This window comes from Mirounga angustirostris, unplaced genomic scaffold, assembly GCF_029215605.1.
Source record: "Mirounga angustirostris isolate CCGP_5_RB_7025 unplaced genomic scaffold, mMirAng1.0.hap1 SCAF_4, whole genome shotgun sequence".
Classification (NCBI taxonomy): Eukaryota; Metazoa; Chordata; class Mammalia; order Carnivora; family Phocidae; genus Mirounga; species Mirounga angustirostris.
Genome location: NW_026991712.1, coordinates 55,443,272 through 55,457,355, shown reverse-complemented (window position 1 = coordinate 55,457,355; position 14,084 = coordinate 55,443,272).

Genomic DNA, 14,084 nt, shown 5'->3' with positions numbered 1-14,084 from the left:
CACATATGCATAGCTTCTCCAGTGGAATATTTGTTACAATGGATGAACTGATGCTGACACATATCAATCACCCACAATCCATTGTTTACCTTAAGGTTCACTCTTGGTTTTGTACATTCTCTGATTTTGACAAATGCATAATGCCATGTATCCATCATTATAGTTTCACACAAAAGAATTTCACTGCCCTAAAATTCCTTTGTGCTATACCTCACTCAGTGGTTTTTGATGTCAAAGGTCTTGCCCTAAACTAACAAGAAAGTTTTGTAAGGCACTCATGTAAGTAGGAGAATGTTATACAGTTCTAAAATTTGAATTTGAGTAAAAGTAGTATTGGTTTTGAAAAATAAATGTCTGGTTATATGATAGAAACCTCTACCATGTGGTAAGGAAGAAGGCATTTAAATAAAAGTAATTTGTGAAGTAAAGTTAAGGGTAAAGACTTCAGGAATACCAATTTTAAGTTACTAAATTAGGAATAGGGTGTTTGCCTACATTATTGGCTGATGAATAAGCAGTATAGAGTTAAATCAATAATACTGGACCCTAGACTCTGGCTACATCTCTATCATGCATATTCCCCCAGTTTTTGTGTGACCTTAAAAGGAGTAAATTTTGTCTTTGTTTCTTGGTCCTTTGATTCTGCACAGTGGTAAAGCCCCTTTGTTGTTGCCATGCCTTAATTTAAATATGTAGCTATTCTCTTTCTGTTTTCACTGCAGGCTCAAATATCTCTCAAATGCCAATTTTGTTAGAAATCATGGGGAGCTGTCTTTTCTCCTACTTAGTCCCCAAAGTGGTATCTTTTCAACATTTCAAAAGAATTATCTATTTATTCAGTCTTCAAATATTTATCAAGCATCTTCTCTGTGTTGGGCATAGTTCTAATGATTTAGAATGAACTGGTGAGCAAGAGACTCTTGCTCCCACTCTAGCACTTTTACCTCCCTCAGTCCTCTCTTATAGCACAATTCTAAATAAACTAATTTCCTTGCACAGATCCTATTGTCCCATATCCTATTTCCTTTGCATGCAGTTCTCACTTCCTGTAATGGTCTTGTCCTGTCTTTCCAACCCACTCCCCACACCTGTCTTCTATCCTGGCCTTCTTTCAGATCTCAACTCAAACATCACTTCCTCAGGGAAATCTTTTCTCATCTTCAAACTCCCAGATGTATGCACTTCTTTTTTTGGAAACTTATTTCAGTGGTAAATTTTTCTTTATTTGTGTAATGATTTGATTAACAACTATCTCCCTCATCAGACTGTAAGCCCCACAATGGCAAGGACTGTGTCTTTTTTGTTCACTTTCATGTTCCCAGCACTCACCACTGTGCCTGGTACAAATCAAGGTTGCGAATAATACATGCTTAGAGCCAAAAGAACTGATGGCTAAAGCAGAATAATGGAACACTTCCAAAACCGAAAATGAATATTTATGGGACTTTAAAAAGTTATTTAAAATTTTACCTTTGGTAAATTTTATTATGAAGACCGCTTTTGACTAGGATGTTTTTAGGATTTTTTTTTTGTATTTTAACAAAATTTTATTAAGAAATCAAAGAGATGTCCTAAATTACTTTCTTGAATTTCTTATTAATGTTGTGAATTAAGGTCATTATCCTCTAATAGAATTTATTCTATTTCAGTCTAAAAGATAATATCATAATTGACTTTGCCACTTTGTAGTTGAACACTTCTAGAATATTCCAGGACAGTACCAAGTTGTTGATACATATTTTTTAAAAAAAGACTGCATGACTTAATGTATAATTTAACTATATTATTTAGTGTTTCCTCATTAAAGATTTCATGTATATAAAACACTATAATTTTCAAAATTCCACCAATAAGTTTATACGTCCCAATTTTGGTTCAGATAATGTGTTTATTGGGGAACCCAGGAAACAACATTGCAAGTTTTAAATTGATCCTGCAAAGGAGAAGTTAAAAGCAATGCTTGCAGGGGCGCCTGGGTGGCTCAGTTGGTTAAGCGACTGCCTTCAGCTCAGGTCATGATCCTGGAGTCCCGGGATGGAGTCCCGCATCGGGCTTCCTGCTCAGCGGGGGGTCTGCTTCTCCCTCTGACCCTCTTCCCTCTCGTGCTCTCTGTCTCTCATTCTCTCTCTCAAATAAATAAATAAAATCTTAAAAAAAAAAAAAAGCAATGCTTGCATATAGGTATTACAGGAGATCCCCAAGTTTAAATTGTTTCGGGGAAGTGATGGAGAATAAAACTGAGAAAAGACCACGGTGCTTATCAACAAGTTGCAGGTAACCTTTCAAAGAGCAGCTCTCATGTAGAAGCCAGATTGCTCTGGTATTAAGAGAGATGGCAATTGAGAAAGTTCAGTCTCTAAGTATAAATTTCAAGGTTTAAGAGTTTGGGAAGCAAGAGCAAGTTGAGGATTTGAAGAACTAGAGTCAAGTAGTTTTATTTGAAATGGAATTGAAATTAAAAAAAAAAAAAAAAAAAAAACAAAACCTCTCAAAGGAAAGAAACACAACTGTCAGTGTAAGGTTCCTAACAAGAAAGTGAGGCATGAGGTCTGAGTACAGGGGAGGGTTTAGTTCTCAAGACTTGGGAGAAAGATAAACTGGCAAATGTGAAACAATTTGCGAAGGTGAGGGCAGAACTCCATGATACTTATTTGCCTTATCATGTACAAGTCCCCAGTATGGTTTTATTATCATTCTGAAGTCCTTCCAGTCTCCATTTGCTAACCATTTCCAAAAATCTTCATGAACGTCAAACAGAGTTATCCAAGATTCAAAAAATCAATTGAGGCCCTTTCTAACTAACCCTACTACATTTGATATGCCCCTTTCTCAGCACTCTATCCCATTGCATCTGTTTGCATACTGTTCTGGAGATCATCAGCCATGAACGTGTTCCTGTTTTTCACCTCCTGGTATATAACTTCCTTCTTTCTTCCCATGATAACAGAAGAATGTATTCTTCCAAGGGATAGTCTTTCCACCAGTGCTTTGAATCCAATACTTGTTTTTCTTGTCTGTTTTTCCTTTTCTATATACTTCCAGTTTCTCAATGACTTTCTCCTTGCAATCCACAGACATTAAAGTCTCTCCGGTCTTCTCACTTTTGCGTGCAAGTGAGAGCGATGTGAGCATATACAAAACACACAAAACACAGACTCCTGTAATCTTACCCAGTTGTTCTCTTTCCCTTTAAACCAATCTCCATGAAAAAGTTTTACATTCACTGATTCTACTTCCTCAAGTTCACTTACTTCTAAGTCAGTAATCTGGATACTCTCCCTATTATCAACTAGAAATCCTTTTTTTTTTTTAAGTAATTTGGTATCTTCTTGTTTGTCCAAACTATTGAAGACATTTTGATACTTGTTTTCATTGATCTCAAAGCAACATCTGACTCTACCTTCTGCCATGATGACAATTTTAAGGCTCTCCTTCCTCTACCTCTCCTTCTCATTGTTTAACACTCTGCTCTCAATGCTTCTCAGTCTGCGTACTATACCTAAGTGATGTTACTTGTACCAAAGACTAGAATTATAGCCTCTCTGCAGAAGACACCATGGTTATGGCCCCAACCTAATCCCCTCTATTGAACTATAGGCACATTCTTCACAATATTCCACAAGTTCTTGGGGAATGGTGGCGGGTGGGAGGGATGGGGTGATAGACATTGGGGAAGGTATGTGCTATGGTGAGCGCTGTGAATTGTGTAAGACTGTTGAATCACAGACCTGTACTTCTGAAACAAATAATACGTTATATGTTAAAAAAAAAAAAAGAATAAGATAGTAGGAAGGGAAAATGAAGGGGAGGGGAATCGGAGGGGGAGATGAACCATAAGAGACTGTGGACTCTGAGAAACAAACTGGGGGTTCTAGAGGGGAGGGAGGTGGGGGATGGGTTAGCCTGGTGATGGGTATTAAAGAGGGCACATACTGAATGGAGCACTGGTTGTTATACACAAACAATGAATCATGGAACACTACATCAAAAACTAATGATGTAATGTATGGTGATTAACATAACATAATAAAATTTTTAAAAATGCAAAATTGAAAACTGGAATCAGCATCTCACTCTTATCTTGCCAAGGCAGGCCTCCTTCAGTGTTCTCTGAGTAAATTCTCTTCTTTGCAATCAAGCCAAAATCTTCACTTCCATTTTTATGGCTTTTTTTCCTCATATTTCTTCTATCCATATGTTATTAGTTATGCAATCCATATCATTGTGCATACTAAGTATCTTTAAAATATTTTTAATATAATCTCCCTTTTCTATGTATTTGAGACTTACAAGTCCTACTCATAATTGACCTCCTCTATGGTGTAATTTGTCCTTTATCAATTGCACTGTTTTCAGTTCAGACCTTCCTCACCTTTTACATAGAATATTTTATTAGCTTCCTGGATAATCTTCCTTTCTCATAGGTATGGCTACTCCAAAATACTCTGCTAGTGAAATCTTTCCAATACAAAATTGGATCATATAATTTGCTGTTTATAAGTCTTTAAGGGGTGCACTAGAGCTTATTTATCCATGTCCTATTGATGAATATTTTTTCCCATACAATGGACCTCTATATCAGTATTGGATAAAATGTTATGGAGCTATATGAACTGAGGTGAAAATAGGTTCATGTTATGCTAACAACAACAAAAAGAGACCACGAAATAGTATAGGAGCATGAATCTATTTTTAAATGCGTATACACATATATATGTTATATAAACTAGAATACATAAATTTATATATATATTATTTACATATGTGATCTATAAACTGGAATACATAAATTTATATATACATATAAATTTATATTTATGTATAAATTTATAAATTATGTATATATAATCTAGCTCATTAATTCTCCATCTATATGCTCACCTAAAGGATGTAGATATCTCTTTGTCTTTTTGACATGCGCATTTTCACCCAAACCTGAAATCATAAATAGGTGCAAGGATCTTTCTTCCATCCATACCAACATCAAATTGCCCATCAGGTCCAATTGATTCTGCATCCCAAGTATTTTTACAATCAGTCCCTTTGTTTCTATCATAATTTCCAACTTTAGCTTGGCTATGAAGATTTCCTTGCCCTTCTTTCCAAACATATTCATGTGTTTTCCTGTTTGTTCTCTTAAATTCCCAGGCTTTATCATATTGCCTATCATAGTCTCTTGAATTTTCTGGGTTTGTTTTTTGTTTCTCCTTTACTAGATGCAAGGAACTTGACACCATTGGCTCTATCTGATATGAGGCTAACTTCAGCATGGTGCCTAGTACATGGAAAGCATTTAATCATCATTTGTAGAATATATTAATAAAACACACAGTACTGGGCACATGGCATTGCTTATGGTAATTACATTGACTGAATGTTTTGACAAATGCTGTTTAAGTAAATTCATGATGTGTAATAATTGTGGTGCATATAAAGCTAAAGCCGTGCTTATTTAAAATCTCTTAGCAGGAAAAAAAGGAAATGTTTGGTATTGTTTCCTTACAGGGGGATTAGTTGGAGCAATAAGAAAATGATTTGGATGAGAAGAAATGTGGCTGCATCTGCTGAGGAAGCAAGTAGAGTACAAAATTTCAAGTATCAGACTCACCCAGTATAAATGATGCCTGAGATGGCATAGCTGGGGAGAGATGGAAAGTAATATATTGATAACTCTCAGGAGGATAATGGTAGATGTAGAGGAATCCATATTTTTACCCTGTAGACATATTCCTTCTCTGTGTCTCTTACTGTCTTCAGCCAATTTGTGTCTCTAGTTTCCAGGTTAATATAAATTCTCCTATTTAGTATTTAAAACAAAGTTTCCAGTTTTAGGTCGGGTTCTGTAATGAAAAATGCCTGCTCATTGCAAAAACCAGATCAAATAAATTAACCACAAAAGTAAACCAAGGACATTGTCAGTAGAACGGATACATAGATTGAAATAAGTAAGGGAAGAAGGCATAGGGTTTTGCCCTGTGCTGATGGAGAACAGAAAGTGCTGAGAAGATCAGAGTGATACTCAGAGAGTGGACTGTTTAAGCAGCTCTAAGACAGGAAGATTCATTCATTCACGCATGTATGCATTGAGTTTCTATTCTGTACCACATTATGGTTAGCCTGGGGAGGCCAGCAGTAAATCAAAGAGGTAGGTTTGCCACTCTTTGTGGGGTCTACAGGAATAGTGAACTAAAATGTGTGTGTTAGAAGGCAAAGTGATCGTTCAGAAGTTTACAAACTCTATAAGTAGAAACTTCAAAATTTGCCTATACCCATTTTTTTTAATAATATAGATAAAATTGAAACCATAAATGTGTCCAACCCATGTGGATTAGGTAATGATATTACATAAATTATGTTGTTGATACATAATAAAAGAAAAAAATTACAATAAATTTAGGGGGAATTTCAGATTAGAAAACAAGGTATGTCTAAAATGAATTAGAATAAATAAATAATAATAAACAATGTATATTATGGCATGTGTGTTATAAATAATATTTATGTGTAATTATATTTAGGAAAAAGTGTGGAAGATCACACTTTATAATGTTGCAGTAAATGTTATTTCTGATGTTTCCCTCAGGGTTTATCTGGAATTCCATTTTTTTTAAATGAACACAACTTTGTTATACAATAAATTCATCACAAAAATAAATACGCAGATGACCAAACATTTTCTGTCAGATATTGAGTGTAATACTGTACTTATAGCAATGGTCTTGCCTTCGGAAAAGTTAGAAACTTCTGTAATCAATTCATAATAGTAATCCACAGTATTTATCCATGACATTGTTGAAGACTTTTTTTTTTTAAGATTTTATTTATTTATTTGACAGAGAGAGAGATAGCAAGAAGGGGAACACAAGCAGGGGGAGTGGCAGAGGGAGAAGCAGGCTTCCCGCCAAGCAGAGAGCCCGACATGGGGCTCTATCCCAGGACCCTGGGATCATGACCTGAGCCAAAGGCAGACGCTTAATGACTGAGCCACCCAGGTGCCCCAAAGATGGGTTTTTTAATAGAGTTTGGAAAAAAAGAGGAATTTGTTGGCTTCCGTTTAATTTAAGTTTGAACACCTACCTCTTCCTTATTTACAAAGCACATAATTTTTCAACTCTTCCTAGAATCACCCATGGAAAATAAAAATTGCAGTGATATATCCAAAATTTGTTTGCAAGGCTACTATATGGAAGACGTGAGGAAATTCCAAAAGGACTTTGAGTTACTGAGAAGGAACTGGCTATATAAGTTCAAAGTGTTTCTTCTTATATTAGGTGGATTTAAAGGAGGAAAATATGGGTTTGGCATGCTCTCTTGAACAATTGTTCAAATGTCTTGGGTTTGGCAAAGTTAAAACTGCATTTTCCCTTTCCCTTTTTTCTCATAATTTACAAAACCATGTACACTTCAAGGGAAATTTAATCCATATGTTCTGATTCATTTGCACTTAACTTGTCATAATGTTGTTCATGAAAGTCATCTCGTGTCCAAGAACGTTTGTGAGATTATTTTTAATAAGTCCCCTTCTCCCCCTGTTCTAAGGAGCTGTATTTTGGCATTAGGTAGCCAAATGGGAGCCACAAAGTTTGAAACTTGAAATCTATGAATTTCAAATGAATTCATACTTGGCCGAAATTTTCTCTCTTATTTATTTGTGTGTTGTAACAGGGAAGCTAATAGCATTAAGCTAAAGACCAAGTGGCAAGACTATATAGATTTTCTTCTTTTAAAACCAGTTCTTATGAATACTTTTAAAAGTGTTTTGTATTTAATAAATATGTTCTCCCAAATAACAAGTGTGACATCTCCGCAGAGAAAATATTATATTTCTACAAAGACAAATTAAAGAGCAGATGCTAGATTTATGAGAACTTTTGTCAGCTTTCATTCTTTAGACCTGAAAGGCAGCCACCAGTAATGAGTCTAACACAAAGGGAGAGCGAACCAAGACTCAAGGAATAGCACCTTCTAAAAGTCATAATTGCTTATCCTGTACAAGATTAGTTCCTGTGTCTCTCGGATAAAGATGAAGCCATAGGCAAGGAGAATCTTAAAATATTTGAAATCAAATTGTCCATGGGCATTTGGGTACACATGTCAGAGCATTTCAGATTTTTTTAATTAAATAAATCGTTAATAACTATATACTATCAGTGCTTCTAAGTACTCTTCCAGCAACATAATACAAGACTTGTGCATTGTGGTCGAACAATCCCCAGCACCCCAGGTATTTCAAGGACACATTAGGAATGATAATGTGAAAAACAGAACGTACTGTGCACTGTTTAGGAGATTGGGATGCCATTAAAAACTCCCCAGGAACAGTGAACTAAGGTCCAATATAAGGCTAAGATTGTGAAAGCTTAAGTTTTAAACCAAACCTGAAATTTCAGCCCACATCTATTTAAACTGATGTTACACCACCTATCCCCAGGGAGAATGGATGCCTCTATTTGCTGTGCTGTGAACTATTTTAGAGCAGAAACACTGTATATTCTCCAGTGAATGTTTATGTGCACATCTGGATATATGCAGAAAACGAATGTAATTAATGGACTATGAAACATAAATTATGGTATTTGAAATATCACTCTTTGATTATGGGTGAGTGAGTTTGTGGTTCCAAAATTAGGGTCTCAACAAGACACACACACATTCACAAACACACATACCCCATCCCACAAACCACCAACTCCAGTAATAAGTCAGGAATTTAGGCCTTTGGACCAGCTTGAGTCTGTTGATTTATTTCATTTGGTCTGCCATACATATTTCTAAAGGGAGAAACTTATCATGTAGCATTTGAGCATATTTTCAAAATATTACAGTAACTAGTAATTACAAGAAAGGTAACGTCACTATATACTTCATCATTTATATAAACAAGTCAGTTTTATGGATGGAATAGTTTCTCATCTAGCAATTAATCTTCAGAGAACTTTGCATGACCATTATGCATTCAAATAATCTATTTATCATCTATCTATCTATCTATCATCTATCTATTATCTTTTTTTTTTTTTTTTGGAGTACCACTATCATGGTGGAAATGGGGCAGGATTCATCCACAAACTAAGCAATGCCAATCTTGAGATTACACTGGTAACTCATTCTTTGAGTGCTCCAGTTGAGCTATGTTTGGAGCATTGAATGCCTCGACAAATTAAGAACTGATTTTGTCCTAGAATCAAGAAAAAGGCTTCATAGAGGAGAGGTTGTTTGAGTGTGGTGATTTTATTTCATTTTCTGGGTCATTGTTTCCATGATGAAAAAAATGCTGTCTTATTCTCTCATAGGGGATTGTTTTGAGTTAGATTATCCAGTCCCTATATTTGCTGCACCCTTGGAGTCTGGCTTATTTTCTGCTACATGATACTAGAAAGAGATTGCCTTCAAGAAAATTTCATTCTCCTGGCCTTGGGGACTGGAAAAGAATCCAAAAGCAATGTTCAACTAATGTATACTTCTTTTTTTTTTTTTTTCCAGACACCCAAGATATAGAGATCTCTCCATAATCCTGCAGATTTCCTGAGTACCCATGGAACTAAATGAGTATAACTGCACATGAAACAGGTTCTAGCAAGGCTGCTTCTGGCTAGAGTCCATTCCTAGAGCAGCATTAACATGTATGAGTGACCAGAAAGAAAAGGGTTATCCCCACACTATAAGTACATATGTATTTAAATGTATCCATTCCTTTATTTACGAGTTCAAAAATAAATTTAAATTACCTATCATATGTTTGGTGATATGCTAGAATTAAAGATAAAAGGATGAAACTCCTATAAGTAAAGTTCCTGTCACCTCGCCCATTCATTATTTTTACATGTACCACTTAAACGTTATTTTCATAGTTTCATACCAGTAAATCTGCTGAGAAAAAAAATTGTTGCAGACTTCATTTTTTACCAAACAATATATTTTTCCATGTATTTCAAAATATTCTTTCTGAAAGAATAACATGTTAAATGTTCCATGTTGCCTCATGGGTAGATGCTTATATTTTCTGAATAATCTGAACATTCCTTCTTACTCAGGCTGAATTTTAGAGAGTTTTGTGTAACGGATCATATTGGCCATGAGAACTAATGGCATGTTTTCAGTATCTATTACAGAAAGTGTACAACTGGGTTCATCAAGCTATTATTTTACATCAATGGAATCATTAGTCTTAAATGCATATGAAGAATCCTTCAATTAATCACTGCCTCTTCGGGACCTCTACTTGCTTGATAAATAGTTCTTCTGTAAGAATTTTCACACTGCATTATTGTGCGTCCTTTGTGTGTCTTTTTCTAACCAGCTAGACTGTCAATATGAGTGTCCTAGCTCTACTTTGCCACTGCTTAGTGTAGAGTCCAACACAAAGGTAAATTCACTAAACCTTGTTAGAACTAGCACATTGGCACATGTCCTGGATTTCATCTGACGCTGGCATTAACACTCTCTTGAACTCCTGCTCATCACCCTTTCCTGAAAGTAAAAATGCACATTCAAAATTAGTGACATTCTAGAAGAAGATCTATAGTTACCACATTTAGTTTTAACAGTTTCAAATTTAAGTCCCTATTTGCTCAGTGTTTGAAATCAATTTGAACATACTCGTAGGAAAAAAAAAAAAAAACATCAATAAATTCCATATACTTTACTTCTGGTCTTTGCACAGTGGGTGGGTGGTTTTCGTATTCTGCTGTTATATGTTAGTGGATGGGCTAAAGATAGAATCTTACTATTAACTTTGAATAGCCAGACTTATGGTAACTTAAGCTCCCACTTAAAAGGCATTTAAACTTTGTGCGTGGGTTTGTGTATATGTGAGCACATGCAAAGGAATCGTGCCCACTACACAACTGCCCGTGTAATTCAAGTTCTATGATTTCAATATGAGTTATAGGAGTATGACACTATAAGAATATTTATGGCTAACAGCTTTTGGTGATTTTTTTTCTGCCAAAATGTGTTTGCTTGTTCAAATTCCTTTCTAGTGAAGAATAGGGTTATAAATGTAAAGGCAAGGAAATGGATCTAGTGATAAAATAAGGTTAGAGAAAAAAAGACTTAGAGAGAAATTGGCATTAGGTTTTAAAAAAAAACAGGGTTGTGTGTTTATTTATTAATCAACATAAAAAAAGTGAAGGTTAAAAAAAAAGTGAAGGTTTTAGACAATAATCGGATCAAGTTGGAATTTTTTTAAATGTTAACTGAAGACAACTATGAGCTATTTTTTTTAATATTTCTGCCTGACTTATCAGATTTTATGTTCATTATTTATCATAACATATTTTTAAATCCTAAGATCTGGCAAATTAATTAAAGCTCTTGCCTCTCAGAGTGCTTGCGTAGGTGGGAAATCAGAAAGAAATTAACAAAAGTAGATCCGTTAACGGTACAAGAAATAAAGCTAGGGGGGTGTATGTAGAGAAAAAAGATCTTATTAAAACCCAAATGCCATTTAAATTTTCCATTTACCAATAGTTCATACCTAATTTTACTAAAAGTACAAATAATAACTGGAAACGATTGTTAAGACTCGATATATATGCTAAAATTTAGGGTTGGTACTAGGTAATTAGAGAAAGGTAGTGAAGCAAAATGTGAATGCTGGATCGCTGAATGTATTCCTGTCTCCCTACTCTAGAACACTGCCTGGTGCATAACACTCAATGAAGAATTAGCAATTGATAGGTTCCAAATAGCTTAGGAGTAGAGAGTGTTTGACCACTACCTACAGCAAAAGTACTGAGAATCTATATAATCTTATATACTTCTGTAAATAAAACTTTTTTTTTTAATTCCTTCAAAGCCAGGATAATTACAATAGATTTTATACAACAGTGTTTGGTTTCTCTCCTTTTATTGCTTCAGTACTTTCCACTGGCTACACAAAGATAGTCTAATGAACACAAAAAGTTCATAGACACGCCAATGAGAACTCTTTAGAACAATACTGTCCAGGGTGCCTGGGTGGCTCAGTCAGTTAAGGGTCTGCCTTCGGCTCAGGTCATGATCTTGGGGTCCTGGGGTGGAGCCCCACATCGGGCTCCCTGCTCGGTGGGAAGCCTGCTTCTCCCTCCCCCACTCCCCCTGCTTGTGTTCCCTCTCTCTCTGTGTCTCTCTGTCAAATAAATAAAAAAAAAAATCTTAAAAAAAAAAGAGCAATACTGTCCACTTGCAATTTGCATGTTAATGGAAATGTTCTATAAACGGTTCTGTCCAGTACTATAGCCATCGGCCACATGTGGCTACCGTACTTGAAATGTGGCTCGTGCAACTAAGGCAAAGCATTGTGACTGGTCGTCTGTGTCTGAGGCTATGCCATCAGCCCAGCTTAGGAAAAACACCTTATGGAAATTTATTTTATTTTACTGTTGTACTTTTTTGAGTCCAGTATGTTACCTTTCTCTTCTCTTTTTTAATTCTATCTTGGTAAATACAAAGAGGATTATCATGAAAAATATTCATATATAATCTGATTATACCATACTGCAGGAAGGTAACATTTTTTCCTTTTAACTGCTCTTAATACCTCCCTCTATTTATATCTTACCAAAAAAGTACATTGTTTTAAATATGCAGGCAGATGTAAGGAATAGAAAGAATCATAACAGTCATGTTATACTTTTCAAACAAACAAAAAATATAACCTATGTTACACTTTTTCAAACGGGTTTTGGTTACTGAAGACATAGATACTCCTGATTTTTTTATTATTTAAAATTCTCAGTTTTTCCAAAACAGCCATAATAAGTAATTACTTCAGTAATTTATAAATCAGGTTTTTCTTTCATGTTTAATGAACGATTTGTTTTTAGAAAAGAGCCTTACAAAAGGTTTAAAAAATAAGAAAGCCATGCTTTTATTTCTAATGCTCTATTAATCCTATTATGCCATACTTATCACTCTGTTCTTATGAGAAACTTTATGACGGCCATTGCTATAACCAATTGCATTTTTAGAGCAAAAGAAAACCATAATAAGGAAATAAGACTTGTTATAAACTGCCATTTTTCACTGGACAGACTTAATTGTTACTAACCACAATAAACAGAATGCACTGTTGAACATTACTGGCCAGCTTCTCCTAGACTTCCATTCACTGGATGGCAAGAATATCATCTTGGACAGAGAATCTTAAACACTTTTACATGTATAGGCACAACGTACTGCCAAGAACACTAGGGTATCTTTTTGTTTTTATTAGCCTGGCTTCTCTAACAGGTCCCCATAAATTCTGTGCCTTTCCAGGGCCACAAAGAACTGGGAAATAGATTACTTTCAGGGCTCATGTATCTTTATGCAGGCTTTCATGGAGCAGCTGAACAATGATTCTTGAATGGGGCCCATAGTGTAACGATAGCTGAGATGATGTTATAAAGAGTCAATTTACTATTCAGCGTATAGCTGTCAGTAAATTGGACCTATTTTCTGGGGATAAAACTGATTACTTGGAAAGCCAAATAAGGATTTTTCTCCCTGATGTGTTGGTATGTGTGGGATATCTGCATTTTGAGGAGATTTGGGGTTGTTTGTATTGTAAGCAATATTTGCCCATGTACATTCGAGCTGTTTTTCTCGATTTTTGAAAGTAACATGTTAATAGTTGCTACAGAAAAGGTAAAAAACCACAGTTCTAGACAGCTTATTCACCTACTGTTTTGATATAATAATGACTATAAATACTTCTAACATATAAATCTCCAGATTGATGAAACTCCTGTCCAGTTTTCTTACAAGAAAAACATTGACAAGTGCCCCCGAATAACATTTTTATGTTTTCCAATTTTTTGTCAGATGGAAGTTAGAGAATTTTTTTCCTTACCAAATTTGTTTCTTACATCATTTCATGGTTATTACTTAAAGACCCAAATGGATTGTAAATTATAGATACCAAAGTCCTTTGGGGGTGAGGATAGAGTAAGAGAGTTAAGAGACAAGAAGATGAAAGTAAGAAGAGAGAAAGGAAAAATCTAAGAGCAGTGTATTGTGTATGCTTCATAGGCAGAATAATCCTTTCTAATATTGAGCTCCTTTAAAAATAGAATAGCATTCATTGAAACATGGCATTTACTAGCTCAAAGATCTAGATG